Raw genomic sequence first — 27130 nt, 5'->3', positions numbered from 1 at the left:
ATTGAGTAGATTATATCAATTCATTTTTTTCATTTGGGCACTACATGATTTTTAGCTTAATATAAATGATTTCTCCATAACAAAATCAAAGCCTGTCTTCCCACATCAGGTTTGCCAAATTCTTCAGTGACCTTATGCATTAGCATATACAGCCTCACAGCCTTGCCAGATGTCAAGGAGTCATTATAACATGGAGTAGGGAAACATTGAGAACTATGGTTGAGAGAGGTGATGGTCAAAATGAAGATGTACAGGAATAGGAAAAAAAGATGCCACTGTCGTCATTTACAACCATCCCATTGAAGACCAGGCTGCCCTCTCAGTCAGCACAGAAATTGATCTCTGCAGTTACTTTTAGCGGGTGGAGATTCTGGATTCTCACATCAGAGTCTCTGCTGCAAAAGTCAGGCTCAGATGGAGCCCACATGTTGTTTAGTTTGATGGGACAACAATTATCGGCACTTGGCCCTGTGGGTTTGGAAGTTTAGTCTTAGAGCTGCCCTGGAGGTGAGTTAGAGATTTTGTTTCACAGAGCATGAAGTGGTAACTGCATGTGGAAGGTGCTGATACAGTACAATGACAGGTGAAGGATTAAAGCATGTTGAAGACAAGTTCGGTTTAGTAATTCCTTCTGAGAATAATGATGGAGAAGGAGAGAATACTGTGCCAGTGATGGGGCTCAGTAGGAGCGTTCCTGCCTAGTTTGTGGTTTGTGGGAAGCCCAAGGTTTGATCCTGAGCACTACAAATAGTAAAAGAAAATGTTCAAAATGTTTAAAGAAATGTTTTTGAAATTAAGTGGTGCAGTTCCCTTTTTACTTTTGTAACATTTCTCTACAGAGAGTACGATCAGCAGGTTGTTTTTTTTTTCTAGAGTGAAGGTGTCACTTTTTTAATTACAACTCACTTTATTTTTTATTGCATCCGCGTGTTGTGTAAGTGGTGTATATTTGTGGAGGGGTAGATAGTTAACATGGATTCATTATAATAATATTTTGGTAAAGCTTGGAAATTTGACAGTTCAGGTATTTTGTTTATAATAGAATATCGAAGAAAGGGACAGTCATTTAAAACTGGTCAGTTTATATGAAATGCCATTTTGACAGAGATACTCTACATATACCCAGTTGCTTGCCTTGGAAAAGAGCTCACATTGACTTCTGAGAAGTAGAAAGTGTGCACTAAAAACACAATGAAGACATTATAAAAATAGTTTTCACTCCACACCTTGTAAATACATTTTCTCTCTTTGCAGGTAATGCTGGGTGGTCATTTGTGACCTGCTCTCAGCATGCATGGAATAAAGCAAGAGCATATGCGAGGCTGCTTGCACACTGCCTGAGCTATTGTCTGCCCTTCCTTTTTGTTTAGTATCTTCAGAGGACTATTCCAGAAAGAAACCTCCTCTTTGATTTAAGCACAATACTGTTATTTTTTATAAAATATATTAGATTGTGGCACATTGTCTATGGTAGGAGAGTCCAGTTTAAAAAAAAAAATCTTTAGATTCCAAAAGAACCAAGTTTAAAATGAATTACAGGATTAAAATAAAAATGCTATTTTTGCTTTTTAATGGTTAATATTTAAAATATTAAAGGTGCCCTGTCAAATCAGAACATTTTTCTAGTTAAATAATCACCATTTGACTTTCTAAAGAAGTATAGATATTGTAAAAAGGTATGAAATTACAATGTAATTTCCAACAGATAGGGAGCTTCCTTACTGACTCCTTAGATTCCAAAATATAATTTTTCCATTATGGAAAATCACTTTATGTTGAGTATAAATAATCTGATATTTGCTTTGCTAATGATCTAGTTTATGCTAAAATCACGTTACTGGATTTAACAATGTAACCTCTGCTCTGCGACCTTGGGTATTCTGGAAGCTTGTAAAGCTTGTCAAGGGCATTTCCTTGTATTTATTTTAATTTTACCTGCCATTTAAAGCATTGAGTGACCCTTCATAATTTTATTATGAAGCCATAAAATAAGGAAGGACTAGTTGATGATTTTTTACTTTAACTTTTGTAATCTCATATAATTCAAGTCTTCTTTGTATTCTCATTTTTCAGGTCAAATAATGATGCTTTTGCAATTTCTCATCACAGTAACAGATGAGGTAGCATCATACGTTTAGATATTTATTGTTCTTAGTTTAGCTTTTTACTTCTGTTCTCTCTTTCAGGGAGGATGCCAAGCAGCAGGTTAAAGGGGACTTGACTAGGAGACAGGCAGAGTGGGGATTGACTCTGGGCCCTCAGGCTGATGGATTAAAATGAGATCGGCCACCTCACGGGGTCTGACTACCCTTGTTCTGTCCCCTTGCTGAACAATTATAGATAGACAGTTCCACAGTTTCTTTAGATCAAGCCACCATTAAATACTTTATCTTATCTTTGTCTTTCTGGAGTGTTTTGCAATTCCAGACACCAAAGTGAGTGAACGTTTATTATCTGAATCCTTCTAGCTGAGGTAAGATTTTACACTCATTATATGAGAAACGTAATATGTTATCATTTCTAACCATGCTTTTATGAACATTTACTTGAGGGTAGCAAACAATTTTGATCAGGGGGCAATAATCTTGCCATAATTAATTTTATAATTCTTTCTTGGAATTATTTTTAAAACAACTTTAAAGCAGTTGGTCACAAGATTTGTTTATGTCCAGATTTATCTTTGTGTTTGATTATGATATAGGGCATCACAATGTCTAATTTTACAAGGCAAAATACAAAGAACTTGCCAGGATATCCAATTAATTATTTCTTTGATTGTTACTTTAATTACTAATAGGTAATTTCCCCACAGCCTTCTTGATTAACTTTGGTTTTATGGGCTTTCAATAATGTTTTCTCTTTTAAAACTCTTTTTAAAGAATTATGAAGATTTAACTAGATTTGAGTGTTGTTGTTGTGTAGCTAATTTTTTTTCTTCTTTTAAAAGTTAGTACCTCTTGTGTTCTTTTCCTAAAATTCTGTTTGTGTTGTTCTGGGATTGATGAATAGACTTCTTTAAGATGTCCAGGAAAGTTGATATATTTTGTTATCTTTAAGTGGATCAGCATTTTCCTTTTAAGAGACTATATTTTTATTTAGCAAACTCTATTATTTTTATATGAGTTATATTTCAGTGGTATTTTCTACATTAGCCATACTAAATTTTTAATCCCAGCATGCCTCTATGTTTTTATAGTATGTCAGCATGTGCTAACAGGAAAATTATACTTATCAATCTAACTGAAATGTAATTGAGGAGACAAATTGCCAAAGCCCTTCACAGTTCATCATGGAGCATTTGCTGTTAATATGAAAAGGGGAGGTTCCACTCAATTCTGTGGACTTACTTGTTTTGCATGTTTTTTTTTTGTTGTTGTTTTTTTGTTTTTTGTTTTTGTCTTAATAAGATATAGGGGAAACTGGAGTTCTGAAGAAATGGCAAGAATGTTAGTTTTTCCCCCCATGGCAAATGGATTAGAGTTCATGATACTAAAACCCTGGGATCAGAAATGAGAAAAAATGAGTAAGCTAATTCCCTCTTTATATTCATTCATTTCCTAGAAGTTGGATTGCAAATGAACAAAATCATCCCCATATGTATGCACCATATGTGTGGTTTTATTTATGAATTTCCATAATGCTACTATTCTTGCCTGATTCATAATTCACTGTGGAATTATCAGTATTATACTCCTTGTAGAATGGTGGATGTCATAGAGGCATTCTCATCCAGTGTCCCATCTACTGTCCACACTCACCCGCTTCTCTGTCCTGCCTCCTCACTTCCACTCCACATAGTCTTCATCTTTCCCTCAACTTGTCTCTTTTATATTGTCATGCTTTCTAGGTTTCCTGTATGTGAGAAAATGTGATATTTTTCCGTGGGCCTGGCTTATTTCACTTAATGTGATTACTTTCAGTTCCATCCATTTTCCTACAAATGACATAATTTCATTTTTCCTTATGGCTGAGACTCTGCTGTATGTGTATGTATGCAGACATACACATACAGCATTCTCTTCATCATAATCTGCTTTTAGAAAACATTATGCCAATCACCCTGCACTCAACTCAGCAGCTCCCTTTTTATTTGTTGGAGCTTGCCCGTTGGTTTTTATTACTGTGACTTGTACTAATTTTTATTTTCTAATTTATGGAATTGATGATGTATTTATAGTCATGTAGTTTTGGAAGTAGATCTTTGAGTTGGTTGTCAGGCTCTTCCACTCTGTGTCCTGTTCTATAAAATGGGAATAAGAACATCACTTCAACAAAATCTCAGTTGAGGAAAGGGAAGTGGACATAGTCCCTCTCCTAACGAAGAAGCTATTTGTAATTGATTTATGCTGGGAGAGAGAACATCAGTTTCCTCCAACGAGCATCACTGGGTATATCAACCACACTTCAGGGTAGGCCACAAGCCCAGGGGACCATACTCCAGAGCAGGCCACATGCCCAGGAGACCATACTCCAGAGCAGGCCACATGCCCAGGAGGCCACACTCCAGGGCAGGGCACATGCCCAGGAGTAGTTGGCCAATACAAAACAGGCTCCCTAGGTTTTTGTGTGTGCTTTTTGTTTTATTACTTTTGTTTGTTTTGATTTTCTTTTTTTGTTTGTTTTTGTTAGGGAGGTTGGAGAGAGAGAGTATGAAGACAGTGGTTAGGGAAGAGGAGAAGATCTGGGAGGAATTCAGGGAGGGAAAGAACATAATCAAAATATATTGTATAAAGATAAACACAATTTTTAAAGAAAAAATCACTTTATGTTATATTTCAAAATCTTGAGGAAAAATTTCTAATAAAATAAATATTGAAGTGAAAAATAAGAACAATATTTGTTGATTGAGGAAGTTAGACGCTCCACAACTTTTCCCTCACATCTAACAAATATCTAATAAATGTGTGTTCATGCCTTTTATTCTAGCTCTTTATGGGACATTCACTAGCTTGCTTTACTGGTGACTGCATGTCATTGCCTTTCTAAAGCAAAATGAGGTGAATTTGCAAAGCTAGTTTAAATGAGAAAGCATTTTCTTATAAAATGCTTCCAGCTGCAGATATCTTTAGGTCAGAATATTCATATTAAAAATGTAAGTGTTGAAATAGAAATAAAAACCTTGTAGAGACAAACATATTCTTCTTTTATTACTCAATTTGGGATCCTTCCATTTTAATTTCAAATGCTTGCTTCTAAACAATAAGATCAATTGTATATTTTTAGTGTGAATGACATTTTCTCTTGGATGAGTTATGGAAAGTCTGGTTAACTTTAGCATTACTAGAGCTCGAAGAGACATTAATATTAAACAAGTGTTTAGTTGCAGGACATGATCAAGTTTACATTGTTGCAGAGCCTTAATTAAACTTTTATTAAACTGTGTAAACCATGATCCAGTTTGGAAGGAGATAGACATCTGTTTCAAATATTATTACTGCGGCTAGAAATTAATAGCCCTTTTGAGTCTGAACATTTCCCTTTGGAAGCTTTCATTTGCCTTTTCTTATGATTCCTTCTCTCTTTAAGTAACTTTGAAGCATAGATTATTAAAAAATCATTTTTAGCAATTTATATAATTATGTGAAATAAAAGCAGGGCAGTCTTTGAGAGCATTTCATTGAAGAATAATAAATCAAGACTCCTTTGTTTTATGTTCAAACCAAATCTATAGTAATGCACCAGAATTATTGTGGCTGTTTCATGATTGGTGGTCAATGGTCTGCCCCCATGCTCGCTCCTTCTTGGCTTTTCCTTTTTAAGTGATGACAAACTCTAGGCAAATGATTGCATCATGCTGCTCACTTAATAAACATGGTCACATTATCTTCCTTTGTGTCAGTGATACTAAAAAATTTCTCAGGGATGTAGCTTTTTAGATAAATTTCTATTTACTTCTCATGCTGAAAAGAAAACTCATACTTCACTCAAAATTATTTATGCTATCTAGATCACAAAATATCAGCATTTACATTTGTATTAGACCATGATTATGAAAATGGTTGAAAACACACACATTGATATTATAACATGTAGAATATATCAGTTTTTACTGTATTGCTATGTCTTAGTTTTTCAACACCTGATTATTAGTAAATGTATGGTCAATGGAAACAATGTACAGAGGCAGGGAAGAGACTAATTTCTTTACAGTTTGTCTTCTTGTGACCTCTTTTAGCCATCTTTGCCCACACCGTGGTCATCATCAAATTCTCTTATGTCCTAAGGCCATTTGCATGGAATTTTGGTTGTGAGGTGTGAGTGAGGGGTCACTCTCTATTTCTCTATATAGCCTACTCTCCACATGAAACTTTTGAATATGCCTATTCCTCAGTGATTATCCCTTCATTACTGTACTGTTAACATTGTTTTGTTCTCTCCACGTGAAACTCTTATTGGTCTGCTTTCTAGTCTTGCAATACTTCACTGTCCTCAGAAAGCTTTATTTTGAGTTCTGCTGCTTGATTGGGCAAGTTCCTTCATTTCTCTGTTTTCTTTTGATTTTAAGTCTGGGCTACTGACCCTTCTTCTTTCCAGTACATTCCATAATAAGCTTTTCAAATCTCTGTTGTTGAAATTACATTGAACTTATATGTGACATTTGGGGCAATTGTCATATTTATGGTGTCAGTCTTTTTAAAACTAAAATGTGGCATATTTTGTTATTTTTATATTCAAAACATTTCCCTTCTCATGAAATATTCTTCAAAGAAACTTGGCACATACTGTGTTGTGATTGTGCCTAGATATTTTATCTTTTTGTTCTTGTGGGTAATACAACTTTAAATAGTTTTCTAATTGTTTTTTAATAAAAACTCATTTGTTTCTTGTGTGCTGGTCCCGTGTCCTGCCACTGGCAGGATTTTGGTTACAGTTCTTTAAGCTTCAGAGAGACTTCTATGAAAACATTTGTTATTTGTGAATCACAGTTTTATGTCTTTTTGAGTCCTTAAAATTTCCTTTCCTTACCCTAGTATGTGGACTAGCAACTATAAGATAATGCAGGATAGAAATAGTAAATGTGCTCATACTTTTCATTTTCTTTATAGACAAAAATTTTAATGTGTGAGTAAAAGAACATTCGTCACAGAATTTGAGACAGATTCTCACAATGTCTCTGTTTTATGCATTTATAATGTTAAACATTTTCCTTCTGTTTATAGTATACTATTCTATTTTGGGTTCATCATAAGTATGTGTTTTACTCAATTAGTGTTGGTATCTTCGAGGACATCACAGTTTTCCCTCTAATGTCCTTTTGTGGTAGAATTATTTATTTTCTGTGTTAAACTGCTGTCCATTCCTAAGGTAGTTTCATTTACTCACAATGTGTGGTTAGCTATATATTGCTAAGATTTGGTTTGTTAATCTCATTTAGGATTTTTACATGTAAAAATTAGTGTTTTTACTAATCTTACTTTTGAACATACATGTAAAATTCCTTTTATTTTTATTTTTTAATTTTTGGTTTTTCAAGTCAGGGTTTCTCTGTGTAGCTCTGGCTGTTCTGGAACTCACTTGGTAGACCAGGCTGGCTTTGAGTTCACAGAGATCCACCTGTTTCTGCTTCCTGAGTGCTGAGATTAAAACAATGTGCCACTACTGCCTGGCTAAAAATCTTGCTTTTTTGTACAACCATTAGCCACCAATCTAAATTCTGTATCTGTCTGTCTTAGGTCTATATAAATGGGATCAAACAATGTATTATCTAATGTATTATAACTGGCTTTTTTCACTTAATGTTTGCAAACTCCGTTTATATATAGCATGAGATAGTAATTAATTTTCATTGTCAAGACAGTTTTCTTTTTTGTAATTCTATTGCATAGATATACAGCATGTTTAGTCATTCGTTAATAGTTGGGCATTTGGGTTGTTTATACTTAGGCTGATGGTGGTGTTATTAATAATGTGTATGCCCAAAGGATTATGTGCATGTGTTTTCCTGTTTCTTGGGAGTAAACCTAGAAGTGACCCTTCTGAGTTATGTGCTAACTTTGTGTTTAATATTTTGAAGAACAATCGCAGTATTTACTAAATTGGTTACAGCAATTTACATTTCTATCAGCAATGTACAAGGTTTCCAGTTATTCTATACCTTATCTACCTTTCCTTAGGACAATTGGCCCATTGTGCTTGCACTTTCCACATCATCAGAATCAACCAACAAAAGAGCAAAAGTGTTTCTTAAATTGCCTATCTTGTGTATGTACATATCCTTTTCTTGTCATTCCCTATCTGTAAAGAATGAACTATACATATAGCACTTATATTCTGCTAGGCACTAAAGTAATCTAGATGTCATTGAAAGTATTCAGAAATACACACACTTAGCCATTTTATAAAATCATTTGAGCATTGTCTCACTTGGGAGTACAGGGAATATCCTGCAGTTCCTTGTAGGTACATTGGACAGCTGTGTTTTGATGGCAGCCATGCTACTATACTAGTAAATGTAAAGTGATTTCTTCTGATAATTGATTTATATCTTCCTGATGAATAATGATGTTAGGTATATTTTTGTGAGCTATTGGTCATTACAAATGACCTGTGCATCTGAATCCGAGGAGTACCTATTCAGATCCTCCTGCCTATAAAAAAGTATGTTATTTTTTACTGGGGAATTATGTATTTCATATATTCTGAATACAAGCCTATGTCAGACACATGAGTTGCAAATATTTTCTTCTGTATCGGGGTGGGGAGGACTCACACTCACTCTCTCTCTTCTTTCCTTCTTTGCTCTTTCGCTTTGAGATGAGCTCGCACACTTTAGCTCTGGATAACCTGGAGCTCACTATAGCCCATGATTGCTTCAAACCCATGACAGTCCTCCTGGCTTGGCCTCCCGAGTGCTGGGATCGCAGATGTAATCTAGAGGCAGACACATTTTTCAATTCCCTCGGTGTTCAACCTATTTTTATGCTATACATTGATATTATATTAATATGACTAATATAGTTCTCTAAAGAGAGAACTAATAGAAATTATACACAGGGATTTATTAGATTGGCTCACAGGATCAGGGACGGGATGGCTCCCCAATGGACACCTGTAGCTTGGAGAGCTGAGGAAACTCAATCCAGAAAAGCTGCTGGCCTCATCTCAGCGGCAGTATCAGCTCAAGGCTGAAGGTCTGAGAGGCTCTTGGAGAGCTGCTGGCATCAGTGCAAGTTGAAAGGATGAATCTGCAGTTTGATGTCCATGGGCAGTTGCAGCAGCTAAGAATACAATCACTCCTAGAAGGTCCTGAGCTTTTTGCTTCTTTTACTTTAGTTGTGTTGGGGTCTCTAGCCTATGGGATAGTGCCACTCATGTTCATGATGGGTCTTTCTTACGCAGTTCACTGACTCATATGCCACTAATCCTGAAACACCATTAGAGACACACCTAAAAGTGTGTTTTACTGGTTTTCTAGATAACTCTCCCTTCAGCCAAATTGACAACTAAATTTAACCATCACATAGAATACTAATAATCCACTGCTTCATCCATGGTAATACATATTTATACCTATTTTTCACTTTTATTTTTGAAACACAGCTTTGTTGGGTATGAGATTTATGGTTGATAGTTTGTTTTTCTTTTAGCCCTTTGACTATTGTAAACTCAGTGCCTTCTAGCCTGAATTGTTTCCGATGAGAAGTTAACTGTTAATGACGTTTCCTTGTATGTGACAAGTCATTCTTGTTTTTCCACTTTCAAAATACTCTCTTTCTTGTCTTCCAGTATTTTCAGTGTGATGTGTCTGGGTGTGTATTCTCTCTGTGTTTATTTTGCTTGGAGTTTGCTGAGCGTCCTGGATTACTGTTTTTAAGTTAGTATTTCATCAAATTGGACAAGTATCCGTTCTTTCTTCCTGCAGACTGTTCTTGCTCTTTTGCTTTCTCTGTTCTGGTGGTCCCATTTGGTATGTATGCTCAGTGGCATCTCATGTTCCCCCAAAGCCCTGCCTACTTTCTTCATTTATTATGACTTATATTTTTGATTATGTAATTTGTATTGACTCAGTTTGTTCATCCTTCTGCCAGTTCAACAAGCAGAGTTAATCCCTTCCATTCAGTTTTTATGCTGGTTATTTTACCTTCTGTAGCCAGAATTTCTAACAAAAATAATTTTTCTGTCTTTGATTATTTTTCCTGAATGATGAAACATGGTTATCACACTATTCTTTATTTCTTTGACCATGGCTTCCCTTAGTTCTTTGATAGTTGTTGACTTGTGGGATCTGGCCCTGTCAGGTAGTTCTGGGTACCTGCTTTTTTGCCTTGTATATAGGACCTTTCTTATTCAGTAGTTCTTGTCATTGTTGAGAACTAGATATTTTAGGCAACAGCAATTCTGGAATCAGATTCTTCGTACTTTCTGACAAACATTTTTTGTTGCTTGCTTCTTTAGTTACTTGGTGGGACTTAATTATTTTCCTTCTGCAACTAATGTCTGTCATTTCTTGGAGATGCAGGCATTCCCCTGGTTACACTGGCATGGTATAGCTTTGTTTCTCTGGTACCACAATAGCTATCAAGCTCCACTAATTGCTGGCTGATTATGCTTTGGGTCATATATGGCTTCATAGTATGATTGAATTAGTTTCAGGCCACTGTGTAGTGTTTGAGATTAGAGCTAGTCCCAGGAGGGCTGTTAACAACTTTTTTCCTAGTTGTCTTAGGTAAACTATCTGGTCAATAGGGTTAGACAGCTCTCTGGTGCTACTGATTTCTTTTTCACTTCCATCAACATTCCTCTGTTTCTTGGTTGCTCTTAGGTCTGAACTTCTCTGTGCTCTGTTACTCCAGTTCATGTTAGTGCTTTTGTTTTCACACAATCTTACTCTCATGGCACGGCTCTCCCCATCTCCACCACTCAGCATAATCTCTGACCTGGAGCCATTGATTTGGTGTAGTGACCTCCTTCTCTTGGAGTGTTGACCATTGCTCTGTGAGTAGGGTGTTTGTGAGATACTTGTTGTAGGCTATCTCTCCTGGTGTGGTATATCTTCATGAGTGATCTGTGCTTCGGCCCCTCTGGGTGCTGGTGTTCTGTGGATGCTCTACTAGTGGAGAGCCTTGGCCCTTGGCATGGGGCTCAGGGAAGAAGAAGGCACTGTTGTCCTAGTCATGCTTACTGGGAATGTAGCCTGTGACATTTAGAACTAGGGATTTGAGAATTGCCAGAGACTCCCTTCTCCTGGTAAGAGTGTTTATTCCTTGACTGGGAGTACTGAGCAAAGAGGGAGCCTCATTTTCTTGGCTACTTCAATTGCGAGTGAAGCTTCCCTCAGGCTAAGCTTGGAACAGGGAAAGCGCGCATGGGCTGGGTGTCAAAAGCCATAGGCTCTCATTTTCCTGTCAATATTTATGCATTTCATTAATGAATGTTCTTTGGCTTGCTTTATTCTATCATTAATGGAGATCTTTGAGAATGATGGGGCCTTTCTCATGACTCAAGGACTCAGGTGATGGACACTGAATGGTCACTAAAAGTCACCCTGAGACTTGAGCTTATTGTTGCATTTTGATGATGATTAGAGACATGGACACAGTTGTAAATGAAGCAAAGGCATCAAAATTTATTAGAGAAGAGCAACAAGAAAGACCAAGGAGACTCTTGTAATAGTAGGGGACCCAAGGGCTTTACCACTGAGCTATTTGTCTAGAAATTCTTATAGGGCTTAGCCAAGAAACTGGACAAAGTAATTTTGTTGAGGTCAGTTATCTCTGGGCATATCATAAGCTGATCATTCAGGGATGCACATTCTTCCCTGGCCCAAATGGGGATGATCACATGCTGTTCATGCGCTGCCTGTTCCATTAAGGGGATGGTCATGCATTGAAGCCTGTGTCTGTCCATCTTTTGACGTTTCCTTTGTTAGCTGCTGACCCTGGCTCATATCCTGGCTGCTGGCCATGTCTGGTGATAGGCTTCAGTGTGGCAAGTATTGCTGGTCTCCAGCCTTGGCTGTTAATTAAACTGTGTTTTCTTTGTTCATGCATATGTGGTCCCATGGTAGTTTTAGCATGGATATTCTTCCCTTTACTACCTAGGGACAGTTAACCTTGCCTCATTAAGTTCATTTCCACACACTTTTAAATTGTCAATGTTTAATTCAGACTGCTTGGGTGGTTTGGGCTCTAGGTCTGTCGTGCCTTTGCGCTTTGTGGAAACAGATACTATGAAATCAGCTTTCAATTTTCTTATTTCTTCAAATTTATGAGAGAATTAGGGATCAAGACATACAAACCTAATGGAACAGATAGAAATGTAACTTACTTTTCAATGCTTTGGATACATTTCTATAAGATTAGAATTTATGACCTTGGAAAGTTTGGTAGAACTTTGTAAAATTATCCAAGTCTTTGGAATTAATTTGAAACTGTTGATTGGATCTCTTACTATGCTTTTCAGACTATCTTTCTCTTAGTCTGTTTTTCAATTTTGCTTATTTTGTCAAGAGTTCTTATAAGGCACATATTTCACTGGGTCCACTTACCTCCCTTCCATGATGCCTTTGGCTTTATGCTCAGCTCTTGGTGGCTTACTTTCAGTTTTTAGCATGGTTCAGGACCTTGTGATACTGTGAATTCTCAGCGTATTCTCCGTTTGAGTACAGTAAGTCACCTTAATCTCCTTCTGCTTATTTCGGAGCAGCCTTCATGTGACCTCTGGTGCAGAAAGCCACAACAAATCCATGGGAATGTTTTGTTCCACTGAACTGTTCAGTGCCTAAACTTTCCTGAACAACCGCATTGCGGAAGTCGTGTAGTGTATCCCTCAGAAGACCACAGGTATTCTGACCAGCGAGGAGGGAGATAGAAAGGAACAGGGAGACAGTCACTTCCATTTAGCCTCTCTTGAGGTATTCCAGGGACTCGTAGCCAACCAAGGTTCTGTGTGAGGTGGAATCAGTTTGCTTTCTCTCCCACCCTGCCCTGCTCCCTCTCTACCCTCACTCTTACTAACCCCTTGCTTACTTGCTTACTCATTATGCTGCCTCCTTTCTATAAAGCATAATTGGTGGATCAGATTCTCTTCAGACTGATTTCTAACAAACTGAAGCAAACCTAGTCTTAACTAGCAACATGTCTAGAAAACAGGTGCTTTGGGTAGGTAGGTGTTCTATATGTGGGTTGTTTTTCCTTTGAAGCCAATAGGGATCACTGGTGGTAAGGTTGCTGACCATAGCCCCTGGTATATATTGACATCACAGTGATTGCAGCTTTGACTGCAGGTGACTTGGTGTGACATATGTGTGAAAGGCAAAATGTATGGCTGCTATACCTGCATGATTAATACAGCAGAAGTAACTGTAAAGATTTCTGTGTTTGGCAGCAGCTTGGCCTCTAAAGTGAAAATAATGATACTCCCAGGGCATCTACTAGATAGCTTAAGGCATCCTGTGAAAGTCAGAGGGTTTCTGCAATTATTTTCAGAGAGACTTCATTTCTGTATCCACAGAGAAATTAGGACTAAAATAAAATTTATGGTCATGAAACAAAAAAATTAGCTTCAGAATTTTGGCAGGCCACTTATGTCAAATACAGAGATTGATAGAGCAAGGGTAGGGCTCTGAGACCTGGGGGTTTCGTTGGATGTACCTGAAGCATCAAGCCTCCAAATCTCTTCATTTATCTTAGTCAAAGAATGAAAACAAACAAACAGAATCCCAAACCACCCCTCTTTGGATTCTATGCAGTGACTTTAAACTGGGTTTGTGCTTTGTAGGGTGACGCTTCTTCTACTTGTGGTCTCCTTACCTTGCTGCTCAGTGTTTCCTTGGTGATTAAACTGAATAGGGTTCCAACACAGACTAGTAATATTATTAGAAGAAATAGATTTCATATTGTGATGGTGTGTGTGTGTGTGTGTGTGTGTGTGTGTGTGTGTGTGTGTGTGTGTGTGGTGTGCATGCTTTCTTTTTGATTGAAGGGAAGGTGATGTGACATTTGGTATGTGTTATGGCGAGTGAACAAGTGTGAGTATTGGCCTTCCAAAGAGACTTTTCTGTTAAATGGTCAGTTCTGTTGAATGCTGGTAGGGTTTTAGATGCCTGGAAGTGGAAGATTAAACATCTGAATTTAAAGGCCATGTATCCTCAGTGTGTTCGCTGAATTTCCCTGTGTTCTAGGCCTGGGACTTTCTGCAGAGGAGTTTGTAAAGGGGAGTCTGGGCAGGCTGTCATCTCTGCTTCTCATGTAGTTTCTCTGCCTTCTATTGTTAGCTAAAGTTGGTAATCTATCTCCCTAGAGTTTGCTGAGGAAGAAGGCATTCTTTTCATTTCTCCAAATTATGTAGTACCATGGTCTTTTGTCTGGGTAAATCTGGGGTCTGAGATGGCTACTGCCTCATGCTCTGTCAGCGTGTTTTTACTTTTCTACAAATAGACTGAAAATATACCTGAGCTATTTAGATATGTAAAAACATTGTTTTGGGGAAGTTGTAATATCTTTTTATGAATGCTTTAATTCTTCTAATATGCAAAAATACTTGCTATTTTAAATTTTCTATTTATTTTACTCAAAATATGCAGTGATGACAGTCAAGTGGAAGTTGAATTGTAGTTGGAAGTTTTTCTGCATCCTGGCTGGCGGCCGGTGGTCAGGACAAATCTCTCCTACTTGTGTCCTCCAAGTAAACACAGAGAGGCTTATATTAATTAAAACTACTTGGCCATTAGCTCAGACTTATTATTGACTAGCTCTTATACTTAAATTAACCCATAATTCTTATTTATGTTTAGCCACGTGGCTTGGTATCTTTTCTCAGTTCTGCCTTGACATCTTGCTTCCTCTGTATCTGGCTGGTGACTCCTCTCTCTGCCTTCCTCTTTCCAGAATTCTCCTCATCTCTCACCCCACCTATACTTCCTGCCTGGCTACTGGCCAATCAGCATTTTATTTATCAACTAATCAAAGCAACACATACTCACAGTACATAGAACAACATCCCACAGCACTTCCCCTTTTCTGTCTAGTCAAAAAGGAAGGTTTTAACTTTAACATAGTAAAATTACATATAATAGAACAGTTATCATGCAAGAATTACAGTTACAATATCTACTCTATTTGTATTTTGCAAAATTAAAGAAAATATACTATCATCTATCCTATATTTGTGAGTCTAAAGTTTTATATCTAATTTGTTTATCATAACCAAGGAAAATTATAGCTATCTAGTCTTTAACTACATCAAAGACTTCAGAAGGATATAATATTACCTAAATAAACAGGAAGAGCATTGTAAGCAACTTCCAAGAGAGTAAGACAGAGGAACTGTGTTTCACAAAGATACTTGGCTCATGTGAGTCCTCATGGTATTTAAGTGACAACACTGGGGTGTTTAATGTGTTTCCTTGACAACCTAAAGTTCCTCTCTCCAAGTCTGAAGTAGAAGAAATACTGTGGCTAGCACTCAGAGTATAAATGGAGAATGTGATTTTCTAGCGTAGACTGCTTCTCATTCACACAGGTGAGGATTGGTCATTGCTTCTCCTGAAGGCTGAAAGCTCAATCTTCCATTGATTTACAGCGCTGAATAGATGGACAGTGACTGTGTTAGATCACAATGCCAACTCATGCCTTACTCTCTGGAGGAGAAAATCAAGAAATTCTAAAAGAGAACATGCATATCAGAGTTTGTAAAAGAAGTTCTTGAAAAAATTGATTTTCCTGCAACTGAAACTGACTTTAGGCCTTAAATTTCTGAGTCCTACTCTTGTTTTGTATGCATTTCATTAACTTCAGTACTGAGTTCTAAAATGGACTTGGTAGGATTGATGTGGGTTAGGCAGAGCAGCAGATGGCCCTGGAATTTTGTCCCATTCTTCAATGCTGTCCTCTGTAGATGCCATCCTTCCATAGCTGTGTCTACTAGAAGTTCCAGACTGTTTACAGGGCCTCACTGGCTAGACTACGCCAGGAATTACTCTTTTGGTAGAATCACAGATTTATAGTCAGAAATCATTATTTCAGACAAAACTTTTTGATTCAGACATGTAGTTTTTTAGTTTAGAGTTTGTTTTGAAGAGTATATAGAAGATAATTTATGCTGTTTCAGGACTGGTAAATAATCCAATCACAGAAGTTTACTTTAAGGATTATTTAGATATTTACTTGTGGTGAGAACCAAATCTATTTTAAGGTCTTTCCCTTGTTTTATTATTTTCTTTGGTTAGCAAATGGCTATTTAGTGAACAAGACAGTCTATTAAGTACTTAATTTGAGCCAACTACTCTTGTAGAGTAAGTAGGCAGCAGTGGAAGGGATGACTTGGATGCTGGCACTGGCTGGCTGGCCTCTGTTTATTAGTGTGACTTCATGCCGTTCCTCATCACTTCTGGCCTTGAGCATACTTCTCTGAAAGGGAAAATCTCTAAGGTGTTACCTTTAACTGGAGGGTTTTGAGATTGAAAAGCCTAGAGTTAGTTTATTGTAATCTGTCTTTTCTGATAATAATCCTGTCCCTTCAAGAATTTGCACTTTATGAAATGCAAAGGGATTACATGAAAACATACTTAAAGAGCAGTGAACACTAGGATGCAATAATGGCAGTTCTTCTCCAAAAGTCACTGCAGGAGCTTAGGAGAAGGAAAGGTGAAGATGGGCTTCTTCTCAGAGGCACCTGTGGGAGTCTGAAGGATTCGAGCTGGAACTTCAAGTGTGTATGGGAGAGAGGATGTGAAGAGACTATACCTAGAGCATAGAGTGGCCAGTGGTGGTAGACGAGGCCAGGGAAGCTGAGCAATCTCACTTTGACTAAGTATCATAGAGTTCAAGTTTGTCTGCCTTTGCCTTCAAATACCCTGTGGCTCCCAAAATTGGGTTTCTTACCTTTTTCTTTCTGGGAACTCTTTCTGCTCCCTTTTCCCCTTTCAACCCAGGATCTCTACAGTGTGTTTTACCATCACCATCACCCGGATGCCCTCAATGTGTAATTAAGCCCACTTTCCCCTTCCTATAGTGCCCTTGCTTATTGCACTTACTTAGCATTGGCTGCTGCTAGAGACAGTGTCATGTGATTTAAATGTATTGTTTCTTTAATTTTTGAAACACTACGTGTGTGGTGTGTTTGTGTGTATGTGAGAACATATGTGTATGTACATGTGCTCATGTACTTGTTATAGAGGTCAGGGGATAGCTTTTGGTGTGCTTATTTCCCTCCTTCTACCTTGTGGAGCCCAAGTGTCAGACCCAGGTGGTCTGCTGGGGGTCAGTTGATCAGTTGATCAATCGTCTACAAGGTCTGTGTTTTATTTTGTTTTGTTTTTTAAATAGGGAATGCTTTCTTGCCTGAGATATTGAAATTTTAATTTGTTCAAGGTCTTCTAGCCTTAATTAGTGTTTGGATTTGAACTAAGTTTCTGTAATTGTTTTTCTAAATGATAGAAATGTGGAAGATAAAATTTAAATTATTGATCTTAAGCAGTTTTGATTTTGCATATAAATATGGAAGAGAAAATAAAAATAACCTGGAAGCTTCCACTATGACTTCCCCCCTTGGATGTGCTAGTTGGTGAGTAAATGAAGATAATTATGTTGGAGGGAGCTATGAGTTGCATGACAGTAAAGTAAGGTTATCAAGAATTGTTGTTTTGTAATTAGACTTTGTACTGTCACTTTTTTAACTCTGATTATATGACTCTATGACTTCATTTGATGCTTGTTTAAAAAGGAGTTGAATATATACCAAAGCAAATTGGTAAATTACTATAAAATTGTTATTTTTGTTTGGGAGGAATACTTCGCTTATAGGCATAGTATTTGCCTACCACAAGAGTGGCTGCAAATGCTTAGCTTACTGGATGTTTGGCCCACTGCTTTCTTAGGTCATTGCTTCTTCCTTGACCCCAAGCATTTGTGGCCGAGGACTGGGACCACTGGAAGCAGTGGGAGGCAGCCTGCTGCTGAGAGGTCCCGGGTAGATTGGCTGTCTCTCAGAATCAAGTAAAACTGTTGGACCTCTTAAAATCTCCATGGTAGCTGCATTTTTGTTGTTTTTATCCCTAATGGTTTAGTTTAGCCTAAAGTTATCTTTGTCCATGGAGGTCAGTGAAGACAGAGGTGAGTGAGTGAAAATAGATCTGGCATTGTGCTGAACTTTGGGTGCCAGTAGGATTTACTTAAATAGTTTCAACAGAGGAACTGAGAAAGACTGAGAGCTAATAGCATATGGAGGGATTAGTGGAAGTTTAGGTAGAGGAGAATGTTTTGTGGGATCACAAAAGTCACCTATGTAATAAATTGGATACAAGGAGGAATGTATACTGGGTTGTATATATAATTAATCCAAGATTTCTAAATTGGTGTTTTGTTGTATTATTTTTTGAAATATGATCTTGGAATGTAGTTCTAGCTGGCTTTGCCTCTTGACTTAGCTACCTATGTGTGATTACAGGTGTGCAGCACCATGTCCAGCACCGTGGGCTGTCTAATAAGGCTTCATTACTCATTGCTTAGCAAAGGAAAAAGTAATCCACCAGTAAGACAACTTGGATTAAAAAGTGATTGAGTCTGTTGTCTTGGAAACATTACTCATTTCTCAGGTACCTCACCTGGGGCTTATATTACACTAAGATAGAGAGACATATTGGGGTACGATGGAGGAGGCAGCCGTCTATCACTTGTCTTTGTCATCGGGAATTTGTCTTTCCTCTAGTTGCTGTCTGCCCCCTTGAGCTTCAGTTTTTATGCTGAACTGATGAACAACTTATCAGTCTCTTTTCAGATTTCTCACTGAGTACCCTTGGCTGCCTGTAGACTCCTCTTTGATTCTTGCCAGACCCTGGGACCCTTGGCCATTTGGCTGTGAACCACCCTGTAGGCCTCAATGTAGAGTCATTTAATATTAGTGATCTCCTTCAAAGAAGCTTTGTGGCCTTAATGGTAACTCTAAGCTCAGCCTGTCCCATGGGGTACAGTAGCACAGTTACAAGGGCTTGACTTCAGTGTCTCTGTCACTTTGATATGACTCCCCTAGTTGACTGAAGTAGCCTCAGAGTCTTTTAGGGGATAGGAGTTTGTGAACAGAGTAAAGTCAGTGGAGGATGGCAGTACATCTACTTGCCCTAGCCCCTTCCTTCCTCCCTCCCTCCCTTCCTTTCTTCCTTCTTTCTTTTCCCCCCCCCCCCCACCCCGCATAGAGCTCTTATACTGTTGGACATGGACAGAATTCTTTCTTTTATTTTTAAAAATACAATTTTTTGAATACTTTTAGTATTTCATTCATGCATATAATGTATTTCAATCCTGTTCATCCCCCCTCCCCCTGACACACACATCCTCCTAATTCCTCCCAGATCCACCTTCTGCTCTTCCATTGCCTCTCAACTTCATGCCCTCTTTTCCCCTATGGAATGGGGTCCATTTACAAAACGGAACTCCAAAGTTAAGCTCAGGCAGGAGAATAAAGGACAGAGGACTTTATATAATCTGAAGATAGTAATTTGATTTGCAAAACTCTTGCCTTGATGTAGAATCTCATTTTCTAAATGTTAGAAGTGAAATATTTATTTTTCCTTGCTTAATGTTTCTTCTCTGATAAATATTAATTGTTCCAAGATGAAAGCTTGGGCCAGGTTTGGGAAAAGGCCATGTGCTTAACAAGTCACAAGATAAAACCCACATTAGCACATTCTGAGTAGCAAGGAAGTAACTCTCGCTGGGCGGTAGCTACACATGTCTTAAATCCCAGCACTCGGGAGGCAGAGCCAGGCGGATCTCTGTGAGTTCAACACCAGCCTGGTCTACAGAGATCTAGGACAGGAACCAGAATGACACAGAGAAACCCTGTCTCAAAAAAACAAAAAACAAAACAAAACAAACAACAAAAAAGGAAGTTACTCTCATAATTGGCCATTTTTTTGAACTAGATTTTTCCAAACTGTTTTCTGTAAATGTGGCTGAGGGGAAGTTTAAACCAATTCCTTCAAAATGAATTTATGGACAAATAGTTTATCTGCCTTTGGAGAGTCACAACAATATTGATTAACTAAAGATTTGAAAAGTCCTGTGATAAAATACAAAAAGTGTTAAATCTTGACCAGAAAGCCTTCCTTAAAAACAGAAGTTATTTATCTACAGAGTATGACTGGAAAGTAGTTTTGTAGCTTTACCCATACTTAACATTCATGGTAGGATCATGGCTAGGTCAGTTAGAGCCTGAAAATAAAGAGAAATCAAAGATTTGAAAGACTGCTTTATATACATATACATATATATATATATATATATATACACACACATATATATTGTGTATATGTATGTATTTATATATGTATATATATATATATATATATATATATATATATATATATATATGTATCTGTGTGTGTGTCTAAGGAGTGTTTTCAAACCGTATAAAATCATTTTAAAAGTATAGTTCAAATCCATTCACTGATGTTTACTTTGAACTGAACTCAAGGCAGAAATCATTTTCTTTGGGAACTCCATTTTGTTAATGTGGTTTATGTGATGTGGAAAGTATTTTGTGGAACACACACCTAAGTGGTAAGCCTTTTGTTAGATCCAGCCAGCATTTTCTCTTCCGATTAAATGTGAGAGGAAAATGTTTCCCTTGGCTTTGGGTAAATGGATTTACTTAGGACCTCTTTTGTGTCAGCTCTCTGCAGATGGAGAGTAAAATATTAATAATATTTATATTTGCATAATTATGAATTCATTATGGACAGAAAGAGCCAGGATGTGCAGTTGTCTGAAGTAATTTATTGTTAGTACTGGTTTATGAGTTTTTCTATGATCTACAAAATGAAATGTGTTGTGTCTATTATAGGAATATAGGAAGACTTAGAAGTCTGTAATTAAATAGAGAATATTAGTCCTAGCAGAAATTGAGACTTGGCCTTTATATTTCATATATGGGAGCAGAAAATGGGACCAAAGAAATTAAATCATAATTTTAGTATTCCTTAATGAGCATTAAAATAAATATCATTTAGCCTTTATTGGTAAACTGAAAATAACGTTTAGATAACTTTTCTTTTTGGATAAAATAAAATACTGACACTCAAGGAATGCATTTTTTAATAAGAATTTCTTAATTTAAACATCATTTTTGTCAAATTGCTCATTGTGTGTATGAGATATATTTTGGTCACTGAAAGAAAGCATATTTGCAAAATGTGTAAATATGTGAGGGAAAAACAGCCTTGCCTTTTCATTTGTTGTGAAATAAGAGGGGATTTAAATTTGAAATACCTGAGAGCTGGAGCTTGGCTGGGGGAGACCCTTCCTTCCAACAGTAGGGGTTGGAGTCTGCCAGCCATAGTGAAACAAGTCTACAATGCAGTTATCAGTCATACTATACTGCTGTTCACCAGGACTGACATGGGCTATAGATATGACATATATAGATATAGTTCTGATCGGACCTGGAGACTAACTCCAGGAAATCAGTGTGCATATAGTTGAAGAGTGTGGAAAGCCCTGGCTTTTAACCCAGGCATGAATCACTATTTTCTCCTTTGTTTCAGGCTTTTTAGGTTCTGAAATGTCCATATCCTCACACATACTAGTCACTAAGAGTTATATATAGAATGAAGAAAATGAATAGATGAATACATATCTATAAAGCTTTAGCTGTAATAATAGTGGAACAGAAGAATATTGTCCATATGATGTAGAAGCTTCCTCTTCTCATATAGTACAGCTTGTTTGATAGTCTCATTGCCTAGGTGTTAATAGTCCTATATTTTAGAATCTATTGCAAGTCAACAAATGATTTTCCAAGCAGTCCATGTTGTGAAATAACTTGTAAGTATGGTCCATTTAATTTTGTTGAAGAAAACGGACCACTTTTCCCTAAATCTAACTAGGCCATTGCCCTTCCTTATGGTGTCAAGTCGGCCATGAAAGCGTGTGGGTTAACTTTAGACTGAGATGGCCCTTGTAATGTTCAGTGGATTCTGGTGGTATTGACAGCGAATTTCTCTATGGCGGGCCCAGAATGTGGAGTTTTCATCCTGTTTGCTGAGTGGCTGCTTTAGTGTCAAGCACAAAGTGAGGAATTAATTGAGTAGTTGGATTAATTTAGGATGATTCATTTTTGTTTCTTGATTGCTTTTATGTGTGTATGTGTGGTAGTCATGCATGTGTATATACATGTTCAAAAGTGTGTGGGTATGTGTGTACACATCTGTGTATATGTGTATAGAGATCAATAGTTGATACTGGGTGTCTTTGATTGCTCTCTCTATCTTAGGTATCAACACAGTCTCTCTTGCTGAAGCTGAACTTAAACTTATTGATTTGACTAGTCTTGCTAGCCAGTTTGTTCTAGGGATTCCTGAGCCCTGCCTCCCTGAACTCTGGAATTGTGAGTTGTCCTGGTTTTGTGTGGGTTCATACATGCACAGAAAAGTTTACCCATGGAGTCATTGCCTCAGCCGCTTATTTAGGAATGATTATTCAAAGCTGCTGCCGGTTATTAATAGTTCTATACAGTGTACAGATGCCCACATATTTGCATATGTGTTATATTATAATGAAGTGTTAGATTGGGTAGAAAAGTTCCCTGGTCATAAGAAAAATTCTGCTTCCTATGAAATATAATGCAGTAAAATGTAAGTCAAACAAACAAAAGGCAGTGTAATGAATAATAAGAATTTTGATCATGCTGTGGTGGTGCACACCTTTAGTCCCAGCATTTGGAAGGGAGAGACAGGTGGATCTTTGTGAATTCAAGGCCACCCTCGTCTACAAATTGAGTTCTGGGACAGCTAGGAGAAACCTTGTCTGGGAAAAAAAAAAGAAAAGAAAAAGATCACTCAAGTTACTACCTTTCTGAATCAATGAGTGTATCAGTCATAATGCAGCATGTTGCAGAACAAGGATGTCTCAAAATAATGTCATGCTGAACCACTGGGCAAAAGAAGAAATTTAATTCTACTTCACATAAATGACAGGTTTTCAGTGGTTGGTCCTCTGGTTAGTGTGTGAGTCAAGGGTGCAGGTCAAGATCCTGTCATCCTTGATATATCTGTGGTAGTTATGGTGTGCACTCAGCTTCCTGAAGGGCAAGGAAAAGGCAGGGGCACTGGGCACTTCCAGATCTCTTAGTCTTAAGCCTGAAGATGCTTTTCTATATTCCATGGGCTGGAATCCAGACAGAGGCCCTTGATGAACTCTAAAGAATGAGAACTGCATGCTTGCTGAATACTAGAATGTGGTGGTCTCTCAATTAGTAGTCACTCTCTGTCGATAAAACAGTCTTAATCTGTGTCCTGGTTAGCTCTAAATGTTAACCTGACACAGCATAGAGTCATCCAAGAAGGGAGTCTCTATTGCAAAGATCAGACTGGCCTGGGAGCATGCCTCTTGAGGGTTTCTTGATAGTTAATTATCCACTGAGGCTCCAGCACAGGGGGCTGACTTTTCTCTGGGAAGGTGGTCCTGATCTATATGATAATGGTAGGCAAGCACAAGCCTGTGGGGGAGCCAGCAAACTGGCTTGCTCCATGGTTTCGTCTTCAAGTTCTGTTTGAGTTCCTGCCTAGACTCCTCTCAGGGGTGGATCTTGACCTAAGAATAAGGTCAAATAAATCCTTTCTTCTCCTTAGTTTGGTCATGATATTTGTCGCAGCAATAGAGTGAAAACTAGGAGACAATGATTGTCACACTGGGATAAGCTGAATACCAGAATTTATGGCTCTTTCAAAAAATTAGGCTTACACTGAATGCTTGATGTAAGTTCCCAAGTTTGAAACTGCCAGCTCCTATAGCTTAGTCATGACATGTGGCCAGGAAGGAACCTTTGAATCCAAGTATTTTTCCTCTGTATAAAGGGCCACCCACAACAACATTCATTTGTAGAAAAAAATGATTTATTCCTCCCTGTGAACAAGTGCCAAAAAGAGTTTCCTCCTAAATTGTGGTGCCAGTGTTTCCATATAAACATAATTTTACCATATTCTGAAGTGTGAACATTTATTTTTTCATATAATTTATAGGTTCTGAGATGTAAAGGGTCCTCATAAAGTCTTTGTTCTAGGTAAAAACGTGAAAATCTTTTAACTTTTATAGCTCAAGATTTATGATGTGGAAGTGCTAGAAATTGTATCTAAATGGTTTCCTAGCTTTTCATTTTCCAGGTTGCAAGGCATGTCTAAAAACATTGCTTTATTTTCTCATTATTGGGCATCAGTGATCTACTATGTGATTTGCTCACACTTAGTCCCAGCTCCCCTAGAACATCAGCCAGTGAGGTCTCAGAACACTTCGATCCTGCTCACAGGGAGGAAGCAGTAAAAGGAGGGACCCATGTTTGGAAGCTGCAAAGTTCTCAGGAAGAGGGCCAGAGTCTCTTTGGCCAATATGAGTTTGCTCTCGATGTGAAACAATGAGAATACCCAAAGCAAAGGACAATGACACTCGGATAGCAATAGCATAGCATAGGATTCTATAAAGGGGGAATTTCTCTGGTGGGTTAGGGAGGAAGCATGGGATATGTTTATGTTCCAATAGGTTGGGCTAGTTTTACAGAACGTACTGAGAACATTGTGATTCTTTTCTCCTGTTGGAACTGTGTAACTGAGAGGTTTCATTTGTATAATGAGATAAGATCTGTATTTTGGAAACAGAACACTGTTGGGTGTTTAGGGGGCATATTATGAGAGGTATGGTAGAGAGGACAAGGGCAGTCACTGTGAGGGCAATAACAAAAGGGATAGGAGAGGGTAACTGATAGGTGGGATTGCTAATATTTTATGGTTGGTCAATTTATTTTTAAAATGTTTCTCTTTTTTTTTCATGAGAATTAAAAAGATAGCAAGATGCACAGCTGGGTAATATATTTTACCCAAGCTATGATTTTATATTAAATGTAATCTACATGTTACATCATCCACTAAATCAAGGAAACAAAGCAATTTACAATGTATAAGAATACTAACAAAACCTTTGCTATTTTTTACTCTGAGAGCATTTGGTATTTCGCTTTTAAGGATTTATTTCATATAAGAATTTTATCCACTATTCTAATTCTATTAATTAAATTGTTAATTGAAATATTTATAAGGTATCAACATACATTTAAAAATATATAGATTATAAAGCTAGGGTATAAAGCCACTATTAGCATGGAGCTGCTATTCTGTCAAGGATGGTGGACAATGTATCAGATAAATGAGAAAATGTAAGTAGTGGCGTTCTATAAGTTATATAGAAATGCATGGAAGAGGATATGCTAGGTGAGGAGTCTTAGAGAGAGTAACTGAAGTATAGCACTCAGAAAAGGTGACCTCTGGAGAGAGACCTGAAAGTAGTGAGGTTGAAGCTGTGTGACTTTTGTCCCAGAGGTAAGGAATAGGAAGGGCCAAGACTGCGGCTGCCTGGCTGGCAGTCATGGGAGTGTGCCTGGACGAGAACGACAAGGGGGTTGTGAAAGGAGATAATGCCTGTGAGAGAGATGGCGGGTACATCAGTGGAGTCTCGCTATTGTCAAGATCTTGGCATTTTCTATGGATTAACTAGGACGGAGAGTTTTAGTAGCGTTGTGACACCATCTCGGTTCAACAGTGACTGTTTTAGCCCACATGTCAAAAGTAGACTGCAGTGGCCTAAGGTGGGAGGCAGTGAAGAGGCTCCCTTAGCCACAGCAGTTAAAAGAGAATGGTGGAGAACAGGCTGATAGCGGAGGTGATGAGCAGTTCCTGCTCTGTGCTTGACAGGTCTGACGGTGTGAGGGATTAGAGATGACACCCGGGCTCTTGTTTTCTGGACAAAAGAATAGTCTTAACAGTGTCAAGATGGGGAATGTGAGAATGTGTTTGAAGGCATAGGTGATCAGTTCTGGCCATGTTAAATTGTTGTGTCTGTAAGATATGTGGGTGGAATTGCCACGTAGGTAGCTGTATATACAAGCCTGAAGGTCAAGGGAGAAATTTGAATATGTTGTGATTATATTTGGAGAATAGCCTTAATATAAAGCTAATAGCATTGAATTCAAATTACCCAAATACTTAAAAGAATTATACCATTTAAATACAGATTGAGATCCAAGGGCAAGAAAAAGTAGATTTTTTTTGTGTATTAGTGTGTATTTCTCAGAGACTTCCATGTTTTATTCATATTCTCTTAAAATTGTTTACAGACTACTATTTTTATAAATGGCAAGGAGTATTTAAGGGATGGCTCCTGTTTAATTTGAGTTTAGGAAGTTAGCTTTCCTAAATCCATGGCATGATTAGTGTCATAATAAACATCACACTTAACGATTGTTTACTGCTAAGTGTGAGTTTCTGACAGGGCCACATATGAATGCCAAAGAGGTGAACCACTTAGTTGTTAGTGCAGGCTGTGGAATGCATAATAGACTGGCCCCTCGATTTCTCAGTCAAATGAATTTATGTAAGTAAGTTACTATTCCTGTGTCTTGTCTTTCTGTTAGTAAACTAGAGACAATGCTAAGTCCGTGGAAGTTGTAAGAGTTAAGTAAGTTAAAGGATTTAAAATGCCCAGTGTCATGCTGGGCACAGAGTAAAGGTGTAAATCTTAGCTGCTGCTATCTGCTGTTTACAGTATGTCAGAACAGTCAAGGCACTTTTCAGATGTGATTGTACGGTAGGATTTTAAACTTCACTTTCAGGGTCACATAGATTTGCCATACAAAATAATGGCACAAATAGGAAACTGAATTTGAAAGTCAGTCATCTGAACTCAGCCACCTCAAATTAATGAGTTTTCTCCTTTACTTTTGAGCCTGTCTTAGTCCTGCCCACTTGATTTGTTACTGCTTCCTGTTGCCATCCATCCTACAGTATGGTGATAATGATTATCTGTTTATTAAAGTAACCGAAAGGACTCGGTCATATGTCTGTTGATGGGCCTTGGAAGCATTTTAACTGTCAATGGTGCTGTCATGAATTACACGTTCCCTTTGTACTTATTTTCTCATTTCATACCCAATCTAATGGTGGGAATGTTAGGCAAGGTACACGCACTTCATCATAAACATGGTATCACAATTCTTTGAAAAGAGCAGCATACCCTCTTACTATTAGTGATATTTTAATTTTGCTAACATTGGGAGTAGTAATAATCATATTAGTTTTTGTTTCACTGATTTGAGGGAGATAGTGTGAGGAATGTTGGAATTTGGCTGACTGAATCATACCCATTGGCAA

The sequence above is a fragment of the Onychomys torridus genome, chromosome 6 (assembly GCF_903995425.1).
Source record: "Onychomys torridus chromosome 6, mOncTor1.1, whole genome shotgun sequence".
In the NCBI taxonomy this organism is placed as follows: domain Eukaryota; kingdom Metazoa; phylum Chordata; class Mammalia; order Rodentia; family Cricetidae; genus Onychomys; species Onychomys torridus.
This window is presented reverse-complemented; position numbering follows the sequence as displayed.